The sequence below is a fragment of the Blennius ocellaris genome (assembly GCF_963422515.1).
Source record: "Blennius ocellaris genome assembly, chromosome: 20".
Taxonomy (NCBI): domain Eukaryota; kingdom Metazoa; phylum Chordata; class Actinopteri; order Blenniiformes; family Blenniidae; genus Blennius; species Blennius ocellaris.
The window spans coordinates 3,198,466-3,210,394 of record NC_137669.1 but is presented as its reverse complement, the minus strand read 5'-3'; the positions used below and the strand labels follow the sequence as shown (position 1 = coordinate 3,210,394).

The window sequence follows — 11,929 nt, the reverse complement described above, 5'->3', positions numbered from 1 at the left end:
GGAGAGAGGAGAGGGAGAGAGGGAGAGAGGGAGAGAGGGAGGGAGAGAGGGAGAGAGAGAGAGGGAGATAGGGAGAGAGGGAGAGGGAGGGAGAGAGAGAGGGAGAGAGAAGGAAACCTCGACACCAAGACATGTCATGGACACGTTACAGGATTTGTTCTTCCTGATTGACCTTTCTAAGGTTTAGTGAGACAAAGTAGTGCGTAAACAAAAAGAAAAACTAGCTTGTAATAATTGTTGCAAATTAAACAACAAAGTGAAAATGCGTTTTTGTGTTGCGTTTCAGTTCATTAGCCACAGGAAGCTGAAAGACTAAACTAAGTTCAATAATCATTTTTCTTTAAACAGAGATAGATGTGGGTGATAGCAACCTTAGTGAAAGGCTGCAGTTTTGAATTATGATCGCATTGACCACTGTTTTTAAAAACATGGCCTGAGAGTGACTCTGGTCCCTTTGGACTATCAGGAGCCCAGAGGCTTTCTGTTGTCGACCTCTAATTGACCTTATAGAAAACCTACAATTCTAAACCGAGAAAATCTTTCAAATGGGAAACCAAGAGACAAGCAATCCCAAACAAACATAAATCATTGGAGCAGGGTCGACTGAATGATCAGCGGTTGTCACCTCTAAAGGGTCAACTGAACTTTTTTTGAAAATATAGGTGTATTTAAGTACAGCAAGTCCAAAACAACCCTAGTTTTTATTCACATTCATCCGTTTACTGAGGCCTCTAAAGCAGTGTTTTTCAACCTTTTTTGAGAAAGTTTTATCAACAGGAATCAAATAAATACAGAAAAAAGTATTTCCCAATTTCTTGTTTTTATTTTGACTCCCTCAGTGTGAAACCTGGACCTGATGGATGAAGAACTGAGATCCTGGTTCACATTCTTCCTTTTCAAAAACTTCTCCATCACTGTCACTGACACAGTACTTTGATACAAGATGGTAGCAGGAGGTGGAGATTAACCACACTGACGTCTGTTAAGTTTCGATTTCACCGGCAACGTTCTGTGCTGCCCTCTAGTGGTGAAGAGTATTGTAGCATCACGGAGTTGGTCGCTGCAGGGCATGATGGGAGTTCAGGTTATGTGTTGCCGGAGGTTATTGAGGGTTATTGTTGGGGTTGTTGTGTGTGTTGGTTTGTGCTTGTGTTGTGTTTTTGTTCCTCGGTTCAGATAGTTCATTATGTCGTCTAGTTTGGTTTGTTGGATGTTGGTGTGCAACCATGAGTGAGAAATGTGTTGTGTGGAGTCTCGTCCTGTTATGGAGTTCTAGTTGCGTTTGTTAATGTCAAAATAAAAGCCTCTGCTGATCAGCTGGTTGAAAAGAATCTCGACTCAGATCAATTCTTCCGCGGCGCTCGCCACAGTATTTATACATGATTACTCTGCACACTGCTCTCACAGCTGACAGTGGCTGTGAGAGCAAATCTTTTTTAGAAAAAATGTGAAATTGGATAATTTCCCACGGCACACCTGACTGTATCTCGCGGAAACACCAGTGTGCCGCGGCACAGTGGTTGATAAACACTGGTCTAAAGTAGCGACACTACGAGTCCATACAGAGCTTGTAGAGCTCCTGCCTTCACTAGCAGTAGTTGTTGCTGGCTCTGGTGTTTGTGCTGTTAAATTACAATTTTCACCCAAAGCAAACCACTCATTTTGTTGTCCTTTGTCATGCCTTTCAGTTCCTCGAGGTGAGGTTTTTTTTCCATTTCTTTTTTTATTTGTGTGTGTCAGCGCTCCTTTGATAATCGAACCCATTGGGGCCAAACTACAAGAAAAACAATTTGTTTGTTTCTCCGATGCTTTCCGCCCAGCTTTCCCTCTCCAGACAAACACAGCATGTTATTAGCCTGACAGCCAGGAGCAGGTAAGCAAAGACACATTTCTACCCTCAGCAGAGAGAGAGAGAGAAAAAAAAGAAGGGCTGCTTTTCCACTTCACGTTGACAGAACAACCCCTCCAGAACGAAAGGATCTCATCTCCGGGTGTCAGCCATCACAGAGGGAGAGGAACAATTGAAGGAGGGATAAAGACGGCAGGGCGACAAGTCTGCTTCTCTGGAAAACGATCGTACATCACCTCATCGTGTGGCGGAAGAAAGACGAAGCTTTTAAAAAAATGTCCTTTTTCGGTTTGGCTGCACTTCCTGATGGGACAGACCAGCTTTTTTTCTGAAGGAACACGAGGAAACTTGTTCTGTACAAATAAGTGAAGCTCTCGTATGTCACTGGCATTAACTTTTGTACGATGATACTTCAGTTTTTGTCAGGGAAGGCTAAACCCTAAATAACTCAAGCTCCGTGAAAAGGAAAACAACATGAGGGTTGTATTGAGAGGAAACAATACATTCATTCATTTTTAGACAGTATGTCTAAAGTATGTCTAAAAAGGCCCAAGGTGAAACTTTTTGAAAATGCTCCGTCTCCAGGGAAACTGGGGGGAAACTTTTTGAAAACGCTCCATCTCCAGGGAAACTGGGGGGAAACTTTTTGAAAAGGCTCCGTCTCCAGGGAAACTGGGGGGAAACTTTTTGAAAATGCTCCGTCTCCAGGGAAACTGGGGGGAAACTTTTTGAAAAGGCTCCATCTCCAGGGAAACTGGGGGGAAACTTTTTGAAAATGCTCCGTCTCCGTGGAAACTGGGGGGAAACTTTTTGAAAATGCTCCGTCTCCGTGGAAACTGGGGGGAAACTTTTTGAAAACACTCCGTCTCCATGGAAACTGGGGGGAAACTTTTTGAAAATGCTTCAACGCAGTCTTTCTAAATGTAGCATTTCCCACGTTTGCACAAAGACAAAGTCGAAGCGTTTTTTTTTTTTTAAAGTTGCATTTTTGTTTGCAAATAGAAGTCAGAGCGTTTTTTTCAAGGAAACTGAAAAATGTCACTTTTTAAAAGCACTCCAACGCCGTCTCCGTGTAAATGGGGATGGAAACACAACGTTGTGAAAATGGCTCCCAAGCCAAGCAACTTTTTAAAAACACCCTGACACTCATTTTGATGAGAGAACTCAAGTGTGGCAGTAAAGTTTACACTGCCGCAAGACATTTTCATGTAGTTTTACTAAGTGAAGACATAAAAAAAAAATACAGCCTGTAAAAAAGGCCGGGAAAATTGCTTGTTGCTTTCAACTTTTTTTTTTTTTTACTTTCACCCATAATTCATGGAGTTTGTGGAAACTTATTTGTGTGTGTTTTTCCCTTTTTCCTTTTTTTTTTAAAAATATAACTTGGACATTAAATGAGAAATTGTACATCTCGTGAAAATTGTCGGGTTTGTCAACTGATTCAGAATTTTAAATGAGACAGTAGAGCCCATTTAAGCAGCTGTGGTTTCATTGACTAAATTAGACTTTAAAATGTGGAACATCTATGAAAATTAATTTGCCTGTCAAAAAAAACCTACTTTGTTCGATGGGACATTATGTGAAATGTGTCGCAGATGCCTGAACAATCTACCATGTAAATTAAATCCTATTCACAATGCTTTAAGTTTCTCTAAATATGCTGTTTTAAAAGAAAAACCCTAACAACAATTCACCGAGTTTCAAATCTGAGGTAGGTCTTCTTAAGCTTGCTTGAACAGCCAACTTCTTTTTGAAATATTCTTCTATTGAGCTTCATTTCAAATGGCGTTTTCAAAAAGCTGTATTTCACCTAGTTTATGGAGTCTGGCTGTTTTCGAAAGTTTCTACTGGAAGTTCGCAGTTTTTACTGGAAAACATTGCAAGTGTCTTTTGGGAGAGAAAACGGTTTCCCTGGTAGATCAAAGCAGATCAGTCACTTTCTGATTAGAGAAGATTTGAGAGCGACCTTCACTGTGTCCGCTTGGAACTATATAAATACATTCGCCTTGCCTTACCATACCTTCAGACCCGACACTATCCTTACAGCAGTGAGTAAGACTTTATTTTGGCTTCAAACTGGAAGTAATTGAATGTTCTTGCTTGGAAAGACCAAACGTAGTTTGGTTTAAAATCCACACCGCTTTCAGTTAATTTCTTCATAATCGCAGGGATCTTTTATCTTTTATCAAACTCCAAGGCTGAACGCTATTTATCTTTCTTGTTACAGTGCCAGAGAGCTCTTCAGGAGCCACGGTGATGAAAGCACACAGTTCATCAGCAAAGAGAACAGCAGAGATCAAATGTCAGAGGTTTGAATCAGAAAGGGCCAAAAGTTCATTTCTACTTCGAGAATATCTAAAGACAATATGAAAGTCCTCAATAATATTATATATATATATGTATATATATATATATACACGTGTCATATATATACGTGTCATATATATACGTGTCATATGCCACACGTGTTTCTTCATAAGTAAAAGACTAAATATCAGTGGTGTGAAATGCGACTTGTTTGATGAGTGTTTCAAATAAGTTTAAAAAAAGAAAAGAAAAGCCACTGTGTGTAGTGTCCCGAGTCACATAACCATAAAAATATTAGAGCTGCATGATATATCAGTGAGGAGGTCCATTGACTGATCTACAAGACCATCAAATTAGTGTAATTGTTGCAATAATGTCCAGCTAATGGTTACGAGCAGCAATGTGTAGAGCAGTGGAGCTCTGCAGCGCGGCGCCGCTGGCTGTGGAGAGAGCTTGTGGCCAGTGTACTGAGTGAAGGGCTTCACATTCATTCCTTTAAATACTATGATGTGAACGTATTCAATGACCTGTTAAAAACATCGTCTCTGCTAATAATGAGTGGGTAAATCAACAAACAGATGTGATAGGGAATGGCTCCAAAGATCGGTTCGTTAGTGGGAAAATAAATTGTGAAATAAAGTTGATTATATCACTGCCTGTAAAGTGGAGGGTTCGTAATGAGGACTGGATCACCATGCAAAATGCACAGAATTTTGCCGTTATTCTGTAAATAACTTTGACGATAACTTTCTTGGATTATTGCTGATAGTACGGAACATTTTTTTGAATTGCAGGAGTAAATTCATATCCAAATCGGTGGACGTCGTGCAATGAATATGGAACCCGGTGCTACAGTGACTCACAATTGGCATCAGTACGAGTGTATGACTCTTTGCAGTCCTTAGATAATGTGAAAGAGTTTCATACAGTAAATGTGCATTAACGGATCCAACAGGAAAGTCACTGAAACAAAGACATGTTTTAGCATGAAATCATGGGAGACATGAGAATGAAAGTGAAAATAACGTTCTGAGTAAAAAGGGCTGCTGCGACATGACGAAATGTGTCTGTGTGACCATCCACTACCGTAGGAAATGTTCAAAATATCTCCTGTTATGTTCACAACAGTTATTGCTGGACACTGACAGGTTTATGCACAACACAAATCCTGCGGTGCATCTTTAACAAACTCAATAAAGAGGTTCTTATGAATAGTTAATCACAGCAAACACTGTGGATACACGTCAATAGCTGCTACGTGCTCGCACTCTGTGACCTCCAAATATCAAGGAAACACTGTGAAGTTTACAAGACAACATTTTTACACAGTGCTTCAGCAATTCCAAAATTGCTTCCTATCATGGACATTACACAATGTCTTTAAGTGAAAACAGAAAACTGTCATAGGGTTTTGGTTTGGGGGTCGGTTTCCATAACAATAGTGCCAATGGAAACAGGATTTTTTAAATTTATTTTTAAAGGCTCCAAATGGAGAACTTTCTAAAAACTCTCCCGCTCAGTCTCTGTGGAAACAGGGGGAAACGTACGCTCCAGTCGTAGTAAATAGTCCTGCACATGCGAGGATTCATACACAGTGAACCCTTGTTTATCGCGGGGCTACATTCCAAAAAGAACCCGCGATAGGCCAAATCTGTACAAATACTGCGCTATAGAATGAAACCAAAGATCAAAACCTGTTTTCAGGCCCAAGTGTTTGTTTAAGAAATAAAAACATAAAAGTTTTCTTACAAATAACTATGATTATAGTTTTTAGAAATACTGTAAAATAATCATTTCAATAATCAATACGAGGTTGGACACATTGTGACTCATGTGTATTTCACAGTTCCTCTGACTGTGGCTCTTTGTCCTGACTTCAGCCTCCAGCCTCAGAACCTCTACATTCCTTCAGCATGTCCAGAAGTTTGACTTTTTCTGCGATAGTTAGCATCTTCCTCTGCCTGTTGGGCGCGTCCGCAGGCGCCTTTGTCGGTGCACAACGTTTCGTCGACACTGTGACATACAGTCCCTGAGCCAATCAGGTTGCAGAACACAATGCACTGTAAAAAAAAAAAAAAAAAAAAAGCAAAAAAACTCCACGAAAAAAATCCGCGAAACAGGGAAAGGTGAACCGCGTTATAGCGAGGGTTCACTGTAACAACCAGTGTGGCTGCTCATGCTTGAATTGCTTCTCCGATAAAGCCTCTTAATGGCAACTACTCTATCATCTGCATAAGTGAAGACACATTTTACTTCCGACAAACGACCGACACTGTGTGGAGCAACATGACGAAGACAGTTTTTAAGGAGCTTCAAGGTTTAATGACCGCTGCTCCATGTGACTACAGAGCTGGTTTTTGTTTTTTTTTATTCTTTATTTATGAGTTTTTATATTTTGACACAATAAAACATACAGAACATTGTAGAACAGGGAGTGACCAGTAGATAACAATTATTTCTCAATTAAAGAAACGGTAACAATAAAGATGAGAGAGAGAGAAAGAAAGACTAACTATAGTCTACATTTTGAGTTTGTAATTGGACCTTTTTGCATTGGTGTGTGTCGCCCACTTACCCCAACATGCGTCAAACCAGCCATGTTTATCATGAACAAAAGCAGTCAACTCTTCCATCCTATAGATTTCCAATGTGGTTTCCCACCATAATGTTAAAGTTGGTATGTCCGAGGATAACCATTTCTTAGTTATAGTTTTTTTGCTTGCTACCAGCAAGGCACTAAGCAAACACTTATCTTTTTTTCCCCCAGTTCTGTGGTACACAGCCAAATAACATAGTTTTCATTTCAAAGGCAAATGTACAGTTAAGAATTTCCTGCAGTGTTCCACAGAGCTGGTTTTATTACACATTAACAGCACCCACTTGTGGCCCAACAGGGATACTACATATGTTTCAGTGTCCCTGCGTTCCAGTGTAATGGGACAAGCGTTTCAAAAGGTTGTCATCCAAAGGAAAAACGTCTTTGAAACACAAACGATGTCGCTTCAGAGAATAAAAAAAAGAGATTCATGCTGCCAACAATGGTGATGGTGATTCCACGGACACTGCGGCACACGGACAAGAAGAAATGGCTCAAACCCTCGACCAGTGCTAAGAATACCTGCTCTACCGACTGAGTAAAAACCTGATTATAGATGGATTATTTTACATTCATTTTCAAACCGTCAGGCCACTGGGTGCACAGGTGCATTACTCATTCCAACTTGAGAAAAGCAGAAGAAATGTGTGAGAAAATATCAATACCGCCGACTTAATAAGTTGAAACTGAATATTAGAAAGTGAACCAAAGACACAAGCAGCCAACAATCACCAATGTTTCTTGCATTCTTGGACTTTTCCAACAGGTTTATGGCCTTAATCCGAAACAAGAACGTCAGAGTGACGCCGCTATCATTCTTCCTAGATATTCACACGTCGGAGTTGGCAGTGAGTCAGCAGTTAATGCTGCCCTGAAGAATACTGTGTTTTCACTGCGCCTTATCACTCGTGGTGGTACTTCAAGGAGAGCACCGGGAAGCAGGGAGACGAGAGCCTCCACTGGCTTTAATGACAGCACAGGCATTGGAATCATTTTTCAGGAGGGAGACGCGTCAAATTAGATTGTGTGACAGAAGCGACACGGAATGTCAACAGTGTCATGAAAAATGTAGATTGTTCTGGAGGCTAGTGTGAGGGAAACATGGGCAGCCATAATAATTCATAATAATAAAAAAGGAGTAATATTAGCACGTGTGATTTAACTCAAATAGCCCCTGTAGATCTGACACTAATATTTCTGGTGGATAATTCACTGCAAGTAAAGGAAAACAACACCAGTCTTCCCCGGCGCCATTACATTGCATGTGCTGATGCAGGATCCTGGCTGGAAAGTCAGTGCAAAGTCAGCTGGAGATTCATCTGTGAAAATGAATTCATCACACCTGCTGTGAGCGGACACTGGCGGCCTGTCGCACAACTAATAGAGGGAAGTGTGGAAGGGACGTGACAGCAGTTTGGTGCATCTCTGCCTCCATAAAGCCGGCAAGCTAACGAGAGCTCAAATATGCTGCGCCAGGTTCTATAATAGAGCCTTAATGACACGTGTTTGATTGAGCCAGAGTTTTGGGAAGATTTAAAAAAAAATGTGTTAAATGAAGTTCAAAGCAAAAACAATCCTATTGAGTCGCTAATGGTTGGAAGGTTTCTTTCTCCCATGTTGCCGCGAGGATGGTAGAGTTTTTAGAGCGATGAGATAGCGGACACGTCAACTTGACCTGGATCTCCGGCCAATTCGTTTCTACAATAGACTTGGCTAGTCTGGGAGGGGGTATAGAAATAGACAATCCCAAACTCATAGGTGATATTAGTGGTGACATAAGGAGTGCCTGTATATATATATATACACACACATACAAATATTCCAGCGTTTATAGTGCAAGTTCAAGATGATTAACACTATAATAACATTACAAGCATAGTGTGTATTAATAATGTAATAGTAATTACTTTCGCCTCATTTAATCAATCATGATGTTTACAAATGTTGTTGTTAGATATTTATCTGGGCCTCAGTAAACCTGTTCTCTCCCTGCTTCAGCAGACCTGAATCTAACGATGATGTCACCACCAAGCCCAATAACCAGGCCCTCACTACGATCAGGCGTGTTGCGACTGGGAGAGAGCAGAACCCTGCAGGACAGCGGCTCTGGAGGACCCGGGTCTTACCGTGTTTTCTTGAAAGCAACTTGAATTGCTTTTCTTTAACTGGAGTTTTGTGTTTTTATGACTGTGGGGAATATCATCTTGTGTTTGAAAGACAAAGTACTGGAGTCTGCTCGAGACTCGTCACAACAGGATCATTTTCTACCAAGTGCTGTCAGAGGCTGAACTCCCAATAACCCAACAAGAACTGACATTTAAAGTCAGTTTGGAGGCTTCTTTGTATGCGTCCATATCTGTCTTTCCGCACGATGGTACATGTTGGGTTTCTTCCTACAGACACAGGGATACGACTGGACGGCATTGTGGGAACAGTCTCACTTCTTTTATCCACATCAAACTGCTGCTGCTGCTTAAGGCACACTTAATTGGTGGAAAGAGCAATTCTATTTGCAATAATGAAGGGTCTCTGCATGAAGTAAGCTACTGTAGAAGCAGGGCTGTAATTGCTTCGGTAACCTTGACAGTCGTACGGCTTTAAGACTTTATGCCACCGCATAAACTCCTCCAACAGGTTATTGCTCCACAAGTAATTTGGCAAGTGGGGGTTTTAATTAAGGATGTGAACAGAGCCAGCTCTAATTAAATTCAACATGTACAAAAACTTAAGGCCCAAAAATAAGATCTATGAGGTGTGATTATTATAAGGAATGAAAAGAAAATATCAATAAGATTGGACTCAAATGAAAATCCTAGAATCATAGGAACGATATAAAACACATTCAAACTTTTCATGTCTCCAAACTGGGAATCCTTCTTTTTGAAGAAAAACACCGTCTGCAACATCAATATATACACAACGATATGAAGCTACAAGCAAAGTGGACTACTTCACTGGACATTGCAACGTGTGTGTGTGTGTGTGTGTGTGTGTGTGTGTGTGTGTGTGTGTGTGTGTGTGTGTGTGTGTGTGTGTGCGCAACATTTTTCAAATGACGAGTAAAGTAAGGGATTAAAAATGCAAAAACAGTAATTTGATTACTTTTACTTTCCCACAAGTTACTGCATCACAAAACCGTGATTTTATCTGTTTTTTATCAGTGATTTTATCTGTTTGTCTCGTGACGACGACGTACGAACGGAGCGACGTTAGTGGTAAATTTAATTTTAACTTAATTTTCATCTGTGGGCAATTCTGTTTAAGCAACTTTGCATGTTTAGTTTTTATTTGTTGACATGTTTCTCATAGGTTTTGTGTGTTTTATGTGCCTCTTTTGTCTGGAACCTTAAAGTACTGCTGCCTGTCTCGGCCAGGAGACATGTTGAAAAACAGTGATTAGTGATTGGAATTACTTGTAAAAGGTGAAAGAATTAGTGTGCGCTCTGCACTATTTGGGATCAAGATTGAAACGCAGCAGCGCTAAAAAGCACGGCTGCAATCTCACATTTCACACAGGAAGAAACATTCCCAGTGTTTTGAATGGCATAACAATTAGTAATGTCATCAAATAATGATCACGCTATCTTTTTTTTTAACTGATAATACATTTCTGTGCGTGATGGAACTGATAGAACTGTCGGCAGAGTGTTTTGTTTTGTTTTTTTTTTATTTCGCTGGAGCTGCGACAAACTTGAGTTTAATTGCAACTGGACTAAAAATAGAGGGTGATGATTAGCAGAGCTGCAGATATTGTCTCTGTGATAACAATACATATGAGACTTGGTTGCTTTGATTATTTTGCAAATATTGATTACACAGTGTGAGATTGTAAGTAGAAACAACCGAGGCTGGATGGAATCTGCCAGACTTTCCTATTTCACCGTCACGGCTTTTGAAATCTGGGCTATCACTGAGAGTTCTGTGTTACTTCAAACATGTGTGTTCCGAGTAGATTTTGTCTACTAGTACGTGCCAGATTAGGAGCAGTATGATGATTACTTTGTGACCGTTGTTGATTTTTAAAAACATGAATCGCAGTTGAGACATTGGTAGTTTCATGCAGTGTTGACTCAAGTCAAATCTTGGTTCTATTAAAACAGTTGTGAATGACAGCTGTGGACAAAAATCATCTCAGCCATCACAAATATATCTCAACAGACTATCAGATCTGGGATTTACACAATCCCGCCGGCATGAGATAGAAAAGTATTGTTGAAACTACTTGACTGATTTCATGAACAGATCACTCGTCGCACAACAACTGGAAATTGGGCTTCTATGTAGGAAATCTTTCAAATCCAACTCGCTAGTTCTGAAAAGCCAAATCAAATCCTTAGTTGTTATGGAGGAACACTCTGCCCCTTATGAGGGATTGTTGCGTTGTGATTTTTAAGAACACTGTTTACCCAAACTGCCAAGACCATTAGTTTCCTGAGGACACTGCTGCATGATGGGAACACAATCTGTTAAGCTGGAGACACAGATATTCTGTATATCTTGACAAGCTGTAACTTAACGTATTACCTGTGATAATAAGACTGTGCCATAGAGATGGAGTGCACTTATTGTTGTTTTGTTTGCACGATGGTGGATCTACAAGGAGGGAAAATACTGTTGTATAGTAAAGACATGTTTTTTTCCCATTTCCTCCTCAATGAGTCAAGTCTGGTGAATGAAAAAAATGGATTGTGTGAAGGAATAGTCAGCACGTCACCAGGGACTGTCTTGGGGCATTGAGAGATGCATCTGAACTCTTTTTGGTTTGCAGTGCGATGGAGGTACAGCAGGCAGAGAAACAATAAAAAAAATCAACAACACGTTTCTAGACAGCCTATTTCACGATGAATGGTGGCTCAACAATAAAAGTGGATTCATTGGAACTATGGAGGACTGCTTTACCTTTCATGAGGGTGTTCATGAGTTTTTACAAGATGCCCAATTCCACAAACAAAAAACATACATACATACAGATTTGCGCTGTGGGGGTGTTTAATCTGGGGTCACAAGTCCTACCGTCTTAATTTGTCCTCCCACAGTTAAATAGAAAGCATATTTTGTGCAGGCATCTCAAGTAACTTGTGTTCACCGTCATAAAACTACAGGAAAGTCGAACTTGATTATGTGCCCGGCATTCCACATTTTACAACAGACGTCAAAGAGAACCTGTGCTAACCTCT

At 40.4% G+C, this 11,929-nt stretch overlaps 1 protein-coding gene across 2 annotated transcripts in view; it reads right to left on the bottom strand.

Annotated features, from left to right (window-relative positions):
- The window catches only part of trappc9 (trafficking protein particle complex subunit 9), a 270,086-nt gene that overhangs the window by 231,536 nt on the left and 26,621 nt on the right, over positions 1–11,929 (bottom strand). The window lies entirely within an intron of this gene.